Source organism: Bicyclus anynana, chromosome 3 (genome assembly GCF_947172395.1).
Source record: "Bicyclus anynana chromosome 3, ilBicAnyn1.1, whole genome shotgun sequence".
Taxonomy (NCBI): Eukaryota; Metazoa; Arthropoda; class Insecta; order Lepidoptera; family Nymphalidae; genus Bicyclus; species Bicyclus anynana.
The window spans coordinates 5,280,740-5,300,643 of NC_069085.1; the positions used below are offsets into that span (position 1 = coordinate 5,280,740).

The window sequence follows — 19,904 nt, forward strand, 5'->3', positions numbered from 1 at the left end:
TGATGATGCAATCTAAGATGGAAGCGGACTAACTTGTTAGGAGGAGGATGAAAATCCACACCCCTTTCGGTTTCTACACGACATCACACCGGAACGCTAAATCTCTTGGCGGTACGTCTTTGGCGGTACCACCAGCCAGACCTGGACCAATTAAGAAAAACTCAATCAGCCTAGCCGGGGATCGAACCCAGGACCTCCGTCGCTCTAAAAGCCTGTTGAGACAGGTATGTAGACAGTGTGAGAGTTTGCAATTGCGCTCGCATGGCCTAGTCGCTAAGCGAGGGGTTGGAACATCTTGAAGTGTATGTCTGAGTCCAACATACGAGTAACTTGCTCGCCTTCCCGTAACGAATAGTCTAATATATTCTTTTGTGCTCACGAAACGGCGAGAATAGGCCCGTCATTAGACGATAAAAATGGTAAAGGTATGTTTATATATCTACAACGAGATTTGCTCTAGAAAAGATCTAAAGTGGTCTTAAATCTGTAGAGATTCTTAGAGATATTATACTTATAGTTTGTAGATTGTTGCATTTTAAGAAATTAAATATTACGTGTCTCAAACGGTGAAGGAAAAACATCGTAAGGAAACCTGCATACCAGAGAATTTTCTCAATTCTCTGCGTGTGTGAAGTCTGCCAATCCGTATTGGGTTAGCGTGGTGGACTATTAGCCTAACTCCTCTCATTCTGAGAGGAGATTCGAGCTCAGCAGTGAGCCGAATATGGGTTGATAATGATGATGGTGAATCAATTATTATGATCATTCAAAAGAAATGTAAAATAAAATATCAAAGTTGTAAAAAGGAAAATCCAATATGTAGTAGCAGATAAATCTTTTTATACGCATGAAAAGAATCCTATCGAACGAAGAGATCCATAACAATATTATAATGTCATATGAGTTGATAGAACGATTTGTTCAGCTAATGTTATTACTACGATAGTAAGGAAATATGTTCTAACATTTTCTAACATGGAAATGTATTTTGTTCGAAAAGTATCTAAGAAATAACTTGACAAATATATTCAATTTCGTCGTCATCAACCCATATTCGGCTCACTGCTGAGCTCGAGTCTCCTCTCAGAATGAGAGGGGTTAGGCCAATAGTCCACCGCGCTGGCCCAATGCGGATTGGCAGACTTCACACACGCAGAGAATTAAAGTAATTCTCTGATATGCAGGTTTCCTCACGATGTTTTCCTTCACCGATTGAGACACGTGATATTTTAATTTCTTAAAATGCACACAACTGAAAAGTTGGAGGTGCATGCCCCGGACCGGATTCGAACCCACACCCTCCGGAATCGGAGGCAGAGGTCATATCCACTGGGCTATCACGGCTCTAATATTCAATTTACGTAGTTATTATATTATTTCTGTATTAAATCAATATCTCCATTTTCTGTTAAAACATGAGAATATTGTTTTAGGTTATTACGACCGCCACGTGTTCTAAAGCTATATATATATACTTTTGATTTATTTTCAATTTATTTTTTACTAGCATCGCCTGCGACTTCGTCCGCGTGAAATTTTGTTTTTCATACAACCCTAGAATAGATTTAGGAACCATAGAATTTCCGGGATGAAAAGTAGCTTATGTGTTAATACAGAGTATCTATTTCTATTCTAAATTTCAGCCAAATCGGTTTAGTAGTTGCGGCGTAAAGAGTAACAAACAAACATTCAAACAAACATCCATACCAACTTTCGCGTTTTTAATTTTAGTAGGATATAGGTTCCGTTACACCAATATTTGAAAGGCGAAAGTTTGTGTGTAGGTTGAATGGAGATAGATTATACCCTGGATTAACACATGGGTAATTAGCCCAAAAAATCATCGTTTCCGTGGGATTTATTAGAGAAGCAAACGGAGGAGCGGGTGATTTTTTCCTGATAGATTCTACTAATTTTCATAAAAACTGTGAAAAACATATTTCTTAGATCTTTATGTTGACTAGCAGTCGCCGCGGGGTTTCACTCGCTTGGTTCCCGTTCCCGTAGGAATACGGATTTATAATATAGCCTACATAGCACTCGGGGATAGTGTACCTTGCCAACAGTGAAAGAATTTTTCAAATTGGTTTAGTAGTTTCAGAGCCTATTCAACGCAGACAAACACACAATCAAAGTTTTCTATTTATAATATTAGTATACTCGTAGAATATTATATACTATAATATTATACTATAATATTATATACTATAGTCAACGAATGCCGAAGTTCTGCGACGCGTCAATCAGAAGCGTGAACTTTTGCAGACCGTCAAGACGAGAAAAGTCGCGTATCTAGGGCACGTGCTACGACACGAGAGATACAAGCTTCTACAGCTCATCTTGATGGGAAAGGTTGCTGGTAGAAGAGGCGTTGGTCGCAGGAAGAAGTCTTGGCTGAGAAACATCAGAGAGTGGACCGGGATCGCGAGCGCGGCACAATTATTTCACCTCGCGAAGGATAGAGACGAGTTCCGGAAACTGACTGCCAACCTTCGCTAGTCGGAGAGGCTCCTTAAGAAGAAGATACTCGTAGATGTAGTACCTATATAGTTCTAAAGTCTATACTCTATACTTTTAAGCCAATATGGATATTATGTCGATGATCCTTAGCGATTACAAGCTCAGCTATTCACGTGTTTGATCCTCCGAAGTAGCCGGACCTACCTAGATAATATACAGAATAGCTTTAAGACTCACCCTTCATCATTTTAATATTTAAATAAATCTCGGGGGTGAAGGTAGTTAGTATTCAACGTCAGCGACGTCAAAGTGGTTACCCATTTTGTGACGTCACACTAATACTCTGTTGAGAATGAACGCTGAATTACGAAGAATATGTATTTTTTATCGACTTCAAAAAAGGAGGACATTTTCAATACGACGCGTATTTTTTTTTGTTTTTTTTTTTAATGTTTCTTACCTCATAACTTCGCCATTTATTAACCAATTTTGAAGATGTTTTCTTGTTTGAAAGAGTATACTTTCAGATTGGTCCCATTTAATTTTAATAAAAATCTATTTAGTAATTTTAAAATCAACATAACTGAAATACGTCTTTGAAGTCAGTTCCTTTTTTTATGTTAAAAAGATTATTATTATCATTGGACGACTTTATGCATGAAAAATCAATGTTACTTTCCATATATGCACGCCCCATGTTTTTATTCGCCCCATATTGAGTCGTTTGCTTTTACTCAGCTCGGGTCACGGGTGTTTATTTAGGTATATTACCTACCTATTATGGCATGTTAAAGCCGAACATAGAACTTTTTTATTTTTGGGAGCCGATTAAAAAAATATAAACTCGGATATTCATCATCAACGCGAATTCGGCTCACTGCTGAGCTCCAATCTCCTCTCAGAATGAGAAGGGTTACACCAATAGTTCACCACGCTGGCCCAATGTGGATTGGCAGACTTCACATACGCAGAGAAAGAGATAGTATACAATATGTATTACCTACTGAACCGTAAGTTCAGTAAAGCTTTTCTTCCGTTATGTACCATTATATTTTCCATTTCCACTACACAACAATAGGGATTCTTTTAAGAAAATCCGCGCTTCCCGTCTATTATAAGCTTTTATTTGACTTGCAATGTATGTGTATGTTACGGTGGATTCTTTGAACTCAATTTTGAGTAGAGATCTTCAATAAAATTGAAATTTTGTATAAACGTTAAGTGTGGTTGACAATGCACGATATGTTATATGACGTCATTCTAAATCCAATATGGCGGACTACCCAAGATGGCGAAATTGTTATTTTAAATGCATTTCTACAATATGGGTATCAAATAAATGGGCTTATTAAGAGTAACTTGAAAATATGAACAGAGACCTAGCCAGCGATAACTAAAAAATAAAATATAAATTAAAAATAAAAACTTAAAAAAAATGTTTATTTAAACGCACAAAAGTTTACTTAAATTTTTTTTTTGTTTTTAATTTATATAAAGATACAAATACCCGTAAAGTAGAGACCCGGTTTGGAAATAAGTTTTACGAAATGAAGAAAATCCTTTTTATGTGGCGTTTTATTTCTATTGAATGCCTAGTTGTATACCTAACATAATTATAATTAGTAATGTATACCATTCAACTGTAAACACTGTGCTATTCAGACCTCGATATGACAACAAAATTAGCGAATTTACATAAGATACTTGACCACGGTTATCACAACACATGACGTGCATGCGCGATAACCTCGTGGCCACGACCGCGAATCGCTCCGGGCATGCGCTAAAATTCGCGCGGGAGACTCTCGCTGGATTGTATTGAGAAATTGGATGAGCGTACTTGGGTTAGCGGTATATAATATGAATTATGAGCGTCAAGAAATAATGCATGCACAATAGCGCAATGTCAAAGGTGGGCGCTGCAAGTCACCTCGTTGACAAACTTTTTGGTAACCATGAACGGTTACCAAAACGGTTGTCAATCCATTATTTTTATAAGTGAAAATTTTGAAATTCCAAGTTCACTTGAAGTTACTGTTTTCGATTTTAATAATGCCTTGTCCTAGTAGGTATTATGTTAGGTGGTAGTGTTTTATGTTTGGCCGTGGCCACCAATTATCATCACAGATAATGATGAAATATGATGCTGTTTGCTGCATGCAATATATGTGTATGAACTTTGCTTCTAAGTTAGCCAGTTACAATCGTGGATAACATCGTCATCTAAGAGGTGAAGTTGCAGTCGTTTTGCGATAATTACCAACCATTTATTTAATGCATATTTTTCAATTTTTTTTTTAAATTATTATTTTTCAGAGAGAGCTGAGTATCTGATAGCAAGACAATTTTTTTATCATTCAATTATGAATGAACGTAGCTAATAATTATATTAGATACGTTTTCAATAACGTTGTTGGAGATGAGACGTCGACTATCTCGTGGCCCGAACAATGCGTTAATTTCATTCCATTCTCTAAAAATAATAAGAGTAATCTGAAAATTTACGATAAAAATAAGTTTCAAAGGTCAACAATCAACATATTAGGCACATGTACTCGTACGAGTATGTCATATGTTTTAAAGATTAGGTTTTTATCGTTTTGGCAAGATACATGCTAAATAACAATATTATTTAATTTTATGATAATTAACTTGGCCTTAGCCCGTTAACCTGCAATGGAGCATCGTCATGGTCATCAAACTTAAAAATCTTGTCTACAAATCCTATATTTAACGGTCCATTACTGCAGCTTAACTCCTTTTTTTTCTCTTGTGAGAGAGGGGATTTGGACTCGGGTCGCTCTATGGCAATTTAATATGCTAGGGTCTAAGGTACGCGCAGTGTTGGTCGTTCTCCCACTAGGTGGACCGTGGATATCAAGCGGGTTGCAGGCAGCCGCTAGATGCTGGCGGTTCGGCCACCGCTTTGATTTCCATGACCGTTGTGCTTGGATTTCCATGCAAGAGGCCTACTCGTATATCCAGCAGTGAACGTCCATCGGCTGATATTGATGATGATGATGATGATGCTATAGTCTGGCAAGTTCGTTTATAACACTCCCATTATATGCGGGCGACAGGGGGAAAGACTGCGCGGGTGTGAAACCGTGTGTACGGGGAAATGACGTGCATCAGTCGTGGGTTTTTCATTCATCGCTACATGTCCCCCGGCCCGCGCGGTACATCAGGAGTGTTACGAACGAAGTTGCCAAGCGACCCATATTCGGCTCACTGTTGAGTACGAGTCTCCTCTTAGAATGAGAGGGGATAGTCCACCACGTTGGCCTAATGCGGATTGGCAGACTACACACACGCGGAGAATTAAGAAAATTCTTTGGTGTGCAGGTTTCCTCACGATGTTTTTCTTTCACCGTTTGAGACACGTGATGTTTAATTTCTTAAAATGCATACAACTGAAAAGTTGGAGGTGCATGCCCCGGACCGGATTCGAACCTATACCCTCGGAATCGAAGGCATAAGTCATATCCCGGGCTATCACGACTCTCACCGTAGAATTATTGACGACGGGCTTGCAAAATATATCTAAAACAAGCGGACGCCCGCAACTTCGTCAAATTTAAGTTTTTCAAAAACCCCTCGGAACCATGGGTTTTTCCGAGATGAAAAGTATAATGTTAATCCAGAGTGAAATCTATTACGATTCCAAATTTCAGCTAAATCGGTGAGTAACAAGCAACCAAATATCCATACAAACTTTCGCGTTTATAATGTTACTAGGGTAGTAAAAAAAATTTTAATAAAAAAATTCAACCGACTTCCAACTCAAAAATTAGCCTAAACTAAAAAGCAAAAAATAATATCTTACCTATGTGCTACCTTCTGATCAGTTTGAAGGCGGTGCCAAGCCAGTGATGTTTTAATTTAAGCCGTTTAAATTACAAAATTTCTGTGGTTCTTTCAGAAACGGCTTTAATTAAAACATGACACTGGATTGGCACCGCCTTCAAACTGATCAGAAGGTAGCACATAGGTAAGATATTATTTTTTGCTTTTTAGTTTAGGCTAATTTTTGAGTTGGAAGTCGGTTGAATTTTTTTATTAAAATTTTTATTTTTAAATTTTTAGTGTTAGCACACCTACTGAGTGTAACCAAAACTGATACTAATAACCTTCGAGAAGTTCTCTTCATTGTCCTTCGTCTTCAATACCAGGCCCTTAATTCAGTCACAACCCATCTAGGTGGAAAGTTCTCAGCAATACAAATTCATAAAGTCCCAACAAAGGTAGCTACTGTGAACCGTCGAGGAGTTACGTTAACTCTCCTTCATCTTCGTCACCAGACCCCTAATACAGTCACAACCCATCTAGGTGGAAAGTTCTCATCAATACAAATAAATCTAGCCCAAACAAAAGGTACCTGCTGTAAATCGTTGACGAGTTTCATCGTCTGTGTATCGGCTCCATCATCAGACCAACTCCAGACCTTCATAAAATTGTAGTGGTTTAAAATACCTTATGGAAACACTAACAAACGCACTAGCCGTCTCTACGATTTTCGAAAGTTCCCCTCGATTTCTCCAGGATGCCATCATCAGATCCTGACATGAAAAAAATGGGACCACCCTGGAATCAAACCCTTCAAAACAAAAAAAGAATTTTCAAAATCGGTCCACAAATGACGGAATTATCGCTGGACATACATAAAAAAAAAAAAAAAAAAACATACATACAGCCGAACGTAGAACCTCCTCCTTTTTGGAAGTCGGTTAATAATATTGAAAGCGTGCAACTATCAAACAGTAAGTACTTAATCTACATAGAAGACATGAGCCCTAAGCCTCAAGTTTAGTTTATATTTAGTACGTAATACAATTGATCGGACCGTGAAAGCCCAACTGACAGAAGGCTTATCCGGCTTACCTACTCTAATCCTTAGGCATAACCTTCTATATCGATCCTCTGCGAAGATAAATATCATATGAAACGTCTCGAGAAAATTCAGTTCTTGCTAATTCTTTACTAATATTTTAGAGGTAAAGTTTGTGGGAGCTGTGATATCCCAGTGGATATGACCTCTAGCTCCGATTACGGAGGGTGTGGGTTCGAAAGGCGGGCATGCACCTCCAGCTTTTCAGTTGTGTGCATTTTAAGAAATTATATATCACGTGTCTCAAACGGTGAAGGAAAAACAACGTAAGGAAACCTGCATACAGGAGAATTTTCTTAATTTTCTGCGCGTGTGAAGTCTGACAATCAGCATTGGGTCAACGTGGTGGACTATTATTGGCCTAACCCCTGTCATTCTGAGAGGAGACTCGAGCTCAACAGTGAGCCGAATATGGGTTGCTAATGATGAAAGTTTGTGGGGTAATCTTTGGATATATTGAACCGATTTAGAAAATTCTATTGGTAAACACTAGAGATCCACGTTATTTGTGTGTGTAGGCCATATTTATTAGACACTAATATTATAAAGCTGAAGAGTTTGTTTGTTTGTTTGATTGAACGCGCTAATCTCAGTAACTACTGGTCCGATTTGAAAAATTATTTCAGAGTTAGATAGCCCATTTATCGAGGAAGGCTATAGGCTATATTTTATCCCGGTTTTCCTACGGGAACGGGAACCACGCGAGTGAAACCGCGCGGCGTCTGCTAGTTTATTAGAAGAAAGAAAATTCATTAGATAGTGAAAATATCCATAGAAAATGTATTTTAATAAAAATATGATATTTTAAATCACATTTACCATAATATCGTTATTTGTCTTCTGTATAAAATTAAAATAAAAAAGAACAGAAATCACACGGTTGAGTTATTCCCGAAAAGGTCCCGCGGGACATCTAATTTTGATTTTAAAATCGGGACGACCCGCCGGAATCTGACATCGCTGACATAAGCTCCAAATTTTGGCTCTCTACTGCTGCAGTAAAATTGTCTGCTGATGATTTAAACAAATCTCCAATGACATTCTATATATTTTTTTCTGAAGACAACTTTATCTAGCCCTTTTAGTTTGAGTAGTATCGTATCTTGACGACATCTGTGTTATATTTAGAAAGTATATTTATCATAAATGTATGCATTTTGCTGTATATATTGTTCATGTCAACGTGAGATAACTGTTTTCAAGCACTTTTGACGTACTTTTATGGTAGGTAAACCTTTGTCCAGGCAGCGCCACTTAGAGATAACGTAAAAAAATAGTTAGTTCGATAACAAAATAATCAATAGATAGTTGGAATAACTTAAACAGTTATACTTTAATATAATTATTTTTCTACCGCATGAAAATACCTTCAGTATTTTCTAGTATAAGCATGAACATAGATACAAAAATAAAAAAAAATGTTTTTTATCCTATTAACTTTGTTTTTCTTTTTATCAGAATATATGTGCCTACCTATAATAGAAGCACATTACAGTTAAATAATTATATTTACCTACTTGCTATTAATCTTTTGACCTTTGACATACATACCTACTATACTCGTATTTACTAAAAGCTATACAATTATCGAGTTCCTAATACCGAAGTTTGAATATGCATCTAGGAAGTAATTAATTAACGATGCATCACATGGTATTAATTAGATATTATAGCTTAATCAGAAATTAATAATTATACATAACATATTAATTATTTATTTATCTGTAACATTGAATATTATAGGTATCTATACCTACTATACAAATACTATGGAAAAATTATTAATACTCGTAAGCTGAATCATTCATTAGACCTACATTTGTAAACAAAGGAATATTGTTACTTACTCACATAACAGATACTTGCATAATTGGATTTGTATGACTAATTAATCATTTGAAAAATCCTTTCGATCTATATATTACCTACATACTCCGCGTTTTATAAAACAAAGTCCTCCACAGCGTCTGTCTGTTCGAGATAAACTCAGAAACTACTAACCGGATTTTCATGCAGTTTTCTTTCTTTCCACATGAATCATAATGAGGAAGGTTAAATTTTAGCTTAGACATTTCACGCTGCTCCAATGATTGCTCCATTTTTTTTCAACTATTATTACCAGGAATTGAGTGTGACTAATAATGAGGACCGCATGCTATTCATGGTTTGGAACTTAAAAAAGCATGCAGATAGAAAGAAAAATCGGACTAAAAAACCTCCTGGCAACATGCAGAATAAGCCTTATTAGAAGGCTCAAAGTCACTCAGCAGGCGATGGAGCGAGCTATGCTTAGAGTTTCTTTGCGTGATCGAATCAGAAATGAGGAGATCCGCAGACGAACCAAAGTCACTAGGCAATAGTTTAAAAAAGTACTCCACGTGCTTCCTAAATGATTCTGGTTGACCGTCTCCGAATAATTCGAGTGTGACCGTGACTCAGCTGTTGCGATCAAAACGTTCTGGGTCGCCATACAAAATATACGGCTACCCAATGATATTTCATACTAGAGATAGGCCTCAAAACTGAGGCGTATATTAATGTGCATAATTCGCCGTTTCCGCAGAATAAAATGGTAACTGCTATTACACTAGTTTTACTTTTATTTAATTTTTGTGATCTATTAATAGATATGATAGGTGCTAATACAACTGCTCAATTTTTTTCGTAATTTTTATGCATTTATTTACGAAGTTACAAAATATTACAATAGTATTTAAAGATATAGTCATTGCCATTATTGTACGAGAATAAACTGGTAATGTAATAATACCATAACGTATTTCTACTTATTATTAGAAGATAATTGTATGACTTTATAGTGTATAGCATAATACAATCATACAATTGTCTTCTGGTCTAAAATATAACTTGATTATGATAAAAGCAGTTACCATTTTATTCTCGTTCAAAACCTCTTAGTCGATGCGCGTAAGGTATATTAGTGAAAAAAGTTTTTTTTGGTTTTAAACAATAAGAAATATTATCATACTTTTGACACACAAATGCGAATTCGTAATTGAGCATTATACTCCACAATAATTATTGTCTTAATTTCATTTAGTCGCTTAATAAACAAGGAAAGTTATTAAAACATAATAAATATTAAATATTGCCTGCAGTGTTTAGTTGTGTGTTTAGGAAATGTAAAAACTATATATGTATACATAAATATATAATGTAAACACAAAACTGTGTATGTGTGCGCTCAGTGGAGTTGCTAAATTCGGATCACTTTATGCGGTGGTTTTGCGGCACGTAACATATCTATAGTATAAAATAATCATTGCGGCCACCGAACAATGCAATGTGTTGCTTGCAGTTAATGTAACCCAATGTGATAACCGTAATGTACTTATTGTATTTGTTCCTGCGTTAATTGTTGTGATAAGTGGAATGGAATGTCAAAGTTGATTTTTGATATCTTTATGTACAACAAATAAATAAATTGTTGTCTGTTTGTACTTTTAAATTAACAGCTATCTTGCTAAATGCATACGAAAATGAGTAATATAATTTTGAAAACGTCTGTTTCTTTGTTACGGCTAATCTCTGAAACGAAATGATTTTGACGGGACTTTCAATGACACTTTATTCCGATATTAATATAGAAATGGAATCTACGCGAGTGCTGCGGGATAGTTTTATTAAAGGTTCTTAATTGCGAAGTAATTAAAATACTACAAAGAGAGTCTTTGTAATATTTTGAATAATTATAAAGGGATGCTTGCTGCTCGGATCGTTGTGTTTGGAAGTCCATGCAAAAGGCGTATGTCCAGCTGCTGTGGACGTCCATCGGCTGTTAATGATAATGATTATAAATTTGGAACCGGGCAAAAGTAGAAGAATATAAGAATATTATCAACGATTTTTAATAATGTTTATCTAATAAATAATAAAAATAGTTTATTAATAATAATGAGCAATTTCCGAAACTAATAAGTGAATTTTCTTATATTAAATTAAACAAGAAACTCACTTATTCGTAATTGACATGGATATAAATACAACAAATGCTTTGTTTTGTGTGCAAGTGTTTTTTTTTTGGAACAAATGCTTTGTTCCAAAAACAGAGAATCGTATGTAAAATTACGACCATTACTCGGAGTTTGATGATTAAATTTTATCAATATTTAATTTTTATTAGCTGGTTGTTCAGGTAAAAAAGTCGTATGTAAAATATTATAACAATGCCAAAGAAAGTAAAAGTAATTATAAGACGCGTTATCTTAAATCTATACGTTTATTTTAAATCTACGAACACAACACAAACTTTATATTTAGGAACACGCAGACAAAAATAAATTTTTGGCGGTGCATTCGCTTTTTCATTCATGCACAATAAACTAAACAGCGATGACAATTTCAAAAAATATAGCTACCTCAAATGTTTGGTCGATTAAAACTTGTCCGTGCATATATTTTATTTGATTAAGTTCACTTTTAGTTTAAGTTTGTTGTTACTAAAACTTATTGCAATTATAACGAACACTTCACGATGTTGTAAGTGATATGTGACAATGTACCCGCTAAGCGTTCGCTCGCGAGCGCTGTCGTCTTCACACTGACAATGGAAACAAAAATAGCAGATAACTGAGAAAAGCGATGGACAGTCGGAAGATATCTTAAGGTGAGGGCATACGAGTTACAATCAACGCAAACAGTTGCAGAAATACGGAATAGGAAACTCTGATTATATTATTTTGACTTTTCCAGCCAAAATGTGTTTAAACGCACACAAGGCCAGGTTTTATACTTTATTCAAGGTCTCTCATTTATGGGCTATAGTATTTAATTTAATTCGCGATAAACTCAGAAATTATGGAACACATTTTCTCGAGGTTTTCACCAATAAACAGAGTGAATTATGAAAAAGGTTATAATTTGTCAAAGTTGGAATAAGATAGTAATTGTTGTAACACAAAAGGGGAGAAAAGAGATGGTTGTAGTGTGAAAAAGAAACATGTGTGTAAAAGGAGTAGATTGTAAGCTGACAAATGATTGAAGTGAGTGGAAGAGATTGACAAATATTTTCCCGACTCCACTTATGTGGGATAACGTAAAGAAGAAGAAGATGTTGATGATATCAAATTTAGTATAAACAATATTAATTTCGTATAGTACTTAGAATAATGGTCCGAAATATACCAATTTTAATACAAAACAGTAAAAGATTACTTTAGAAACTTATGTCGAAAAAATGCGTATTTTTCCAAACGCCAAAAAACTTAGTGTACATATACATGTCAAACTAAAGATTGTCTAATTTTTTTGGTTTAAATAAATAAATAAATAAAAAAGCCATTTATTTCTTACAGAAGTACTAGTTTACAAGGTTTGGTTAAGTTGAGTTTAGTTTAATTGTTAGTGCTTTTTTTTTGGTTTAAACCGATCTAAATGCTTTAACTCAGTTTTCCTGGAATCTCGTATAATACAGAAATGGTAATTACAATAATTTTTAAACCATGATTTTTAAATCATGGTTTTTAATAAAAAAAAATTAAAGGCGAAAATTAGTAAATTTATCGTGTTTGACGTAATGTCACAGATACCATATAGACTATCATGGCGCTTAGCGTTTTCGGACGTATAATCTAAATTATAATTTGAAATTAAAATTTGAGAGTATTGAAGTCACAAAACCATTTATTATATTATATTGCTTACGATCTAATAGAATGATAATGAACCATTTACGACGGCTTAAAAAAAGTGTCAACTAGCTTATTGTTGTCGCAAAAAGTTAGCTGCTTGGAATCTTTTATCGAAAACGCTGCCAAATCCCTTTGAGTTTTACCAGCATGACCTTGACCTCTCTAGGACTGCAGCAACTTCTTCAGAAGAACGGGTATTCAAAGCTGCTCTCATAGTATCGCACTATAAAACGCAGTGTTGGTCGACGGTTCACCAGGTCAACTGACGACATCAAGCGAGTAGCAGAGATTCGCTGGATGCAGGCGGCTCAGGATCGTAATGTTTTGAAGTCGCTACAAAAGGCCTATATCATCGAGTGGACGTCCATTAACTGATTTATTGGTATAATTTTAAACCGATTATAAATGAAAAAGCAATTATTTCGGTTACATAAATAAGTATTGTTAAACTTGATAACAATGAATTTAAAGTGGCATTAAAAAATTCATGCATTGAGGTCGCAACATTTCGAATGAATGTTCAATATCCTTTGTCCACATTAAGCCAATGGAAGGTCTATATTGACTTTGTAGATCGAGAGCCTGCGATACCTAGACTTACCTCATTTTTAGAAAAGCAAAGTTTGTCAAGTACAGTTCTATTGTGAATTATGGAGTTTGGAACGTGATGGCTTTGGAAGATAGAATGGTTTTTGACAAAGACGTACCGCCAAGCGATTTAGCGTTCCGGTACGATGTCGTGTAGAAACCGAAATGGGTGTGAATTTTCATCTAACGCCTAACAAGTTAGCCCGCTTACATCTTAGATTGCATCATCACTTACCATCAGGTGAGATTGCAGTCAAGGGCTAACTTGTAAAAAAAATAATAGATAGGTTGGTTTCGTTAAAGACCCTTAAAGTTTAATTTTGAACGGTGTTTTCGAAGGGTTGCCCAGAAGTTAAGTGACTGGTGACTTGGTTTTTCATGGTTTTTCATATTATGCTAAGGAAAAAAAGATAAGCAAAACGTATAAAAAAATATGAAAAGGAGACGCTCGACAGAAATGGTAACTTAAACTAATTGCTTTAATTAATTGAATCTAATTAATTATTGAATTTAATTGTGAATTATTTTTATAAATTATTCAATTTAATTAAATGAATTATCGAAGAGGTGTGAATACCAGATTTAACATAATCGAAAAATTATTATTTTTGGAAATAGTTTATTAGTAAACTGCACTTTGGCACTCTTGCTGATACAGCGAGCCGTCGACCTAGATAACCCAAACTTGGTAAGGTCAAATACTGTAATAAATTTTCCTTTCTTGGTCATATTTGTAGAACACGTTGATAACTAAATTCGTTTAAACAGATGTTCGCAAAAGGTTAAGTAATCGTTACGTGTTTGTTTTGATAGTGATACTTCTTATTATTTTATTATTTCATACCAGATGCCCCGCGGTTTCACCCGCGTAGTTCCCGTTACCGTAAGAATACGGCGATAAAACATAGCTAGTGACATTCGCAAATAACGTAGCTTTCTAGTGGTAAAAGAATTTTCTAAATCGGTCCAGTAGATCCAGAGATTATCGCTCGAAGTTTCAACCCATATTCGGCTCACTGCTGAGCTCAAGTCTCCTCTCAGAATGAGAGGGGTTTTACCAATACTCCACCACGCTGGCCCAATGCGAATTGGCTATGCAGGTTTCCTCACGATGTTTTCCTTCACCGTTTGAGACACGTGATATTTAATTTTTTAAAATGCACACAACTGTGTGAAGTCTGCAATAGTCAATAATATACTAATATTATAAATGTGAAAGTGTGTGTGTCTGTCGATCTGTCTGTCTATTTGTTTGTCCGTCTTTCAAGGCAAAACGGAGCGACGAATTGAATTTTTTTTTTTTAAGTGGAGATAGTTGAACGGATGGAGAGTGACATAGTCTACTTTTGTCTCTTTCTAATCCCCCACTTCCCTAAAATGGGGGGTGGAAGTTCGTATGGAGCATTTGTAGGGAAGAAGCGAGATTTATAAAAAACCCAAATTATAATTAGGTATTAATTATTATGTAATGATAAGATTGAATAAGTAATCACAACTTCTATTACTCAAAACTGGTTGACAAGTTTATCGATATGTAGTGATTAGATTGGCGTAAGTCTAAGGCCAGCCGGTCCGGTTATTGTAAGGATGCCAAGGTAGACTTTATAGGATAATTGTGCATGTGGCATGCACAATTTTGCACTTGGCATGTGTAAATACAAGGAAAAAACCTTGCAATAATAAACTTAATACTATGTAACTTACTCGTGTAGCATGGTATATTTTACTCCTTTTTTATTTACGTCAGACAATGTTAAAATATCCGGAGAAATGATGTTCGTCGTTACTGTGAACGAGTCATTTATTTAGTTGCGAACGACTTTATAAAGTAGGGTTGGCACTTGACACTTGTCAAAAAAAGATATCGGCTATTCGCGATATTACTGTCAAAGTTATTAATAACTCGGACCTATACATATTTTGGGAAAGCACTATTAATATAATGATTGTATACCTATATTAAGTTAAAAATAAAGAGTAGGTTAAAATAATTAATAGTATTTTGTGCGGATTTTTCATGATTTAAATACCTATATATATATACTGGCATACATCCGCGACTTCGTTGCTGTGACAATCATGAACAGAATCTTTCAAAGGTTGTTTTTTTTTCAATTTCTGTCCATTAATATGAAAATTTTGAAAATACTTTATTAGTTAGTCTCTATATCACAAGAAAATAATGTTAAAAAAGCTAATCTTAGCTTGAGACCGGTAGTTCCGGTTAGGCGTAATTACGAGTATGTCAGCTGGTCTTTTTCATAATTTGGTCTTTATTATCAATCTATTAAAATAAGCAACAAATCAATTGACAAAATATCATTTATATACTATGATACAAAATACAAATGTCATCCGGTGCTTATTGGTGGATATTATATAGTATGCAGATGATATTTTGTCAATTGATTTGATGTTTATTTTAATTGATTGATAATAAAGACCAAAATAGTAAATAGGCCAGCAGGTCAGTCTCAATTATGATGTGCTTTGAAGGACCTTTTGATTGGCAGGTGGTGAAGTGACGTGACTAGAACCTATAATAAATTAATAGATGATCGTGCTTTTGACAACCCTATTCCCTCCACAAGCGCGACAATAACAGTATTATGTGCGGCTTATTGACCCACTTCGATCACTGGGAAGCTCACGCGTAATATGCTCACTGGTTTTAAGCGTAAATATACTCACCAATATATATTTTTAAAGGAAATGTAGTGTATTGATGTGACTAAGTTGTGACCACGATTGCTCATCTAATATTATAAAGATGAAAGATTTGATTGTTTGTTTGTTTACATTGAATAGGCTCTGAAACTAATGATGTGATAAGCTTGTAAATAATTTAGGTAAAAACACATCACATGTCTGGATAACACTTTCACATATAAATCACGTTATTGTCCATGTTTGTACAAAGTTTTGATTCAAAACACTTCGTTAATTTAATATTACTTAAATATTTAATCGGAGCTGATGTTTACATGGCTACAGCGTCATCTGTTTTGGGGAATATCATCCGGCCCATACAAGGGAACCCAGGTACACCCCCCGTATAAAAATTATATGGAGATGATAGTATGATGTATGAATAAGGATCTGGTTAAATAATTGTCTTAATAAAAGTACGTTTCTTGAAGAAAAATCATTTTCTCTTGTTGGGCAAAATTTTCGCCGGTACACCAAAATAGCGAAGTTACATTTGAAGCTGTATTATTTTTTTTTGTATTATTTTTTTCAGTTACCAACAAGCTTAACAAACACGAAAACGAACAATAAAAATAATCATAAGTCTTCAAAAAATATTAAAAAACAAACTCAAACACAGTCAAACTCAGGTCATTAAAAATGAATTAAAAATGTAAAACGTTCTAGCAAACTTTTTTTGATAAAATAATGATTTCATTATTAAAGTATCTGAGGTCAGTAACAGAGGTTAGAAATTTGTGATGTACTTTGAACTCGTTATCCAAATTGGTCCAGAACAAATTATAAAATCACTTCCTTTCTTCAATAATTATTTATTTAATGGAATGTTATGGTGCTTGAAAAGTTTCGTCATAATAAAAATTATCTTTATAACCTTGCATCTTCATCATCATAATTATCAACCCATATTCGGCTCACTGCTGAGCTCGAATGTCCTCTCAGAATGGGTTAGGCCAATAGTCCACCCAGCTGGCCCAATGCGTATTACAACCTCGAATGCAATCATGAAGTTTTGCTGATTGCGGGAAACATGTCACCTCATATATCACACACATCAGCACACTTTTTCGTAGGGGGGTATTTGAAGCTGAGATCAAGCTCCAATGCGGATTCGTAGACTCAGGGTAATAAATGTATTAATAACAAACGCAATCAGAATATGTTTATCATAATCATCTCTTAAATTAACACGCTCCAAAGAACAGCTTAACACCACCACATCCAAATTCAAGGCTGCCACTAACAATTTCTTGGAAGAAAGAAAAGAATTTCATAGCCCAGGACATCATGATCCAGAGTCGCAAAAAATACTGGCCAATGTAACCGCAACAGCCAGCAGTTTTGCGTTGACAACCCTACAATAGTTGTTAGCGCCACAATAACCTGATTACAAGCGCTCGATTGGCTAAATCTAATCGTAGTGAGATGGGAGATTGTCATTTCATATTTATTGTGATGTCAATATTATAAGATAGGCAAGGCAAATAATATACGAATATCAATATTAATACGCAATATGAGAGATGGATGTGTGTTTACCCAAAAACAATTTCACGAATATTGACATAATTTGGTACATACTAGGTTATTTTTGTACTAGAAAACTAAACAGTTCTTGCAGGGTAAATAGCCTAAATTTACGCTGACAAGTCGTTGTAATCTGCTTATATTAAAACAACTACTTACTGTCTGTTTGATTGCGATAAACTGAAAATATTTTTTGAGATTTTTCCCAATGGACGGAGTGTTTCGGGAGGAAGTTTGCTATTGCATTCTGTGGTTTAGATATTATAATTCATTGAGGTTTTCTCTAAATTGGCTGAAATATCACAATGATAACAAAATATGTCAACTAAATCATGCAGTCTAGTGCGCAATTGGCTGATGCATGCAGGAGTTTGTTTTTTCCAGTATATAAACTAGTCTTTCGTCGTTATCAACACATATTAGGCTCAATGTTGAGCTCGAGTCTCCTCTCAGAATGAGAGGTCAATAGTCCACCACGCTGTCCCAATGCGGATTGGCAGACTTTACACACTCAGAGAATTAAGACAATTCTCTGGTATGCAGGTTTCCTCACGATGTTTTCGTTCACCGTTTGAGACACGTGATATTTCATTTCTTAAAATGCACACACCTGAAAAGTTGGACCGGATTCGAACCCACATCCTCCGGAATCGGAGGCAGAGGTCATATCCACTGGGCTATCACGGCTCTCTAACTAACTAGTATTTACCTATAATTTTAAAAAATAACACAATATAATTAAAAATGTGACAATAATTAATAGGAGATAAGAGATACGTAGGTACCTAAGTAGAGAAAATATATTAACAAAAAGCTTTCCGTGGAATTACTCGAGCTTCACACATCATACGTATCTTTAGTCATCTACAGTAGTTATACGAGTAGGTTTACAGAAAAAATAACTCGAAGTTTTTTAAGCTTTAGCGATAGCGATAGTTTAGATCGTGCCGCGTTTCAAGAACCAGCTCATGACTAAGGGCCCCGAATGGATCAAAATTAATCCGGCTTACCCCGACGTTGTATCACGTGAGTTTTAGGTGTTTCTTAATAAATTAATAGTGATACACTAATCAAATTATACTGTTTTTTTTCAAGTAGGTAGGTATAACAGAAATTATAAGTTAATGAAATATTAAATAAATACAATTTACTTTATACTATAATTAATTTTATAGGTACCTAGTAATATAAAAAAGGCATTACTTACAATCACATTGAAAAGCTATACCTACGTATCTTAAAATTACAAATCCTACTGAAACGATTACGGTTGTAATTGCTAGTGATTGACGAACTTAACTTTTACTGCTCGCTATAAAAAAGTAATTGGAAAATCCGCATAAACAACGCTAACGAGTGTGTCTTGCTATGAAAATCTTATAACATTTTACTTATTACCAAACAAAATACGTCAAATTTTTTTTAATCACACCTAATTTTCTCTACACTTACCGGAACTTTGCACTATATTTAAACAAAGTTAATCACGATTACCCGCACATGAATAATCAATATAAGTCTTTGTTAACTTTAATGTCCGCTTATATTAATTTTTAAACAATTAAAAACGACTTTAAATATATTAAAACATCAAATTTCATTTATCAATATATAGTGATATGTACATTTTAGTAGTTATTACAGTTAATGTTTGTATTGTCGAAATATTTATAGGCCGTATAGGTTATGTTTAGTGCTGGGAAATGCCGCGCGCGGCGCTGGTGCGGCCGGCGGCGGGCGACCGAGTACTGGCTGCGCGAAACTCGAAAGGCGGGCGGCTCAAGTCTGAAATTGAACCTTACGGACGTTGCATGCCGCAAATGTGCTGTCCCAAATACATACAGCCATTCCTTACAGTGGGAACGAGATGGCGAATTTCATGAGCATTAACATCTATTTCTGTTATTTACTTCATGGTTTATTTAGCAGTTTCACGGTTGTCTATCTATTTACAAATAAAAAACACTACTGCGTTAAGAAGAAATATTACCGCACTAAAAGTATTACAGTTTAAATTAAATAGCAAGCTTGCGTGTTCTGTGTATAAAATTGTTTCCGTGAGAATACGGGGATAAAATATG

At 35.0% G+C, this 19,904-nt stretch overlaps 1 protein-coding gene across 1 annotated transcript in view; it reads right to left on the reverse strand.

The window, feature by feature from the left end:
* Positions 1-11,899, reverse strand: part of LOC112048284 (monocarboxylate transporter 13) — a 37,715-nt gene extending 25,816 nt beyond the window's left edge. Inside the window, exon 1 of the mRNA XM_024085764.2 lies at positions 11,728-11,899. The gene's annotated coding sequence lies outside the window, so the exon portion shown is untranslated. The remainder of the gene's footprint in view (positions 1-11,727) is intronic.
* Positions 11,900-19,904: the final 8,005 nt, after the last annotated feature.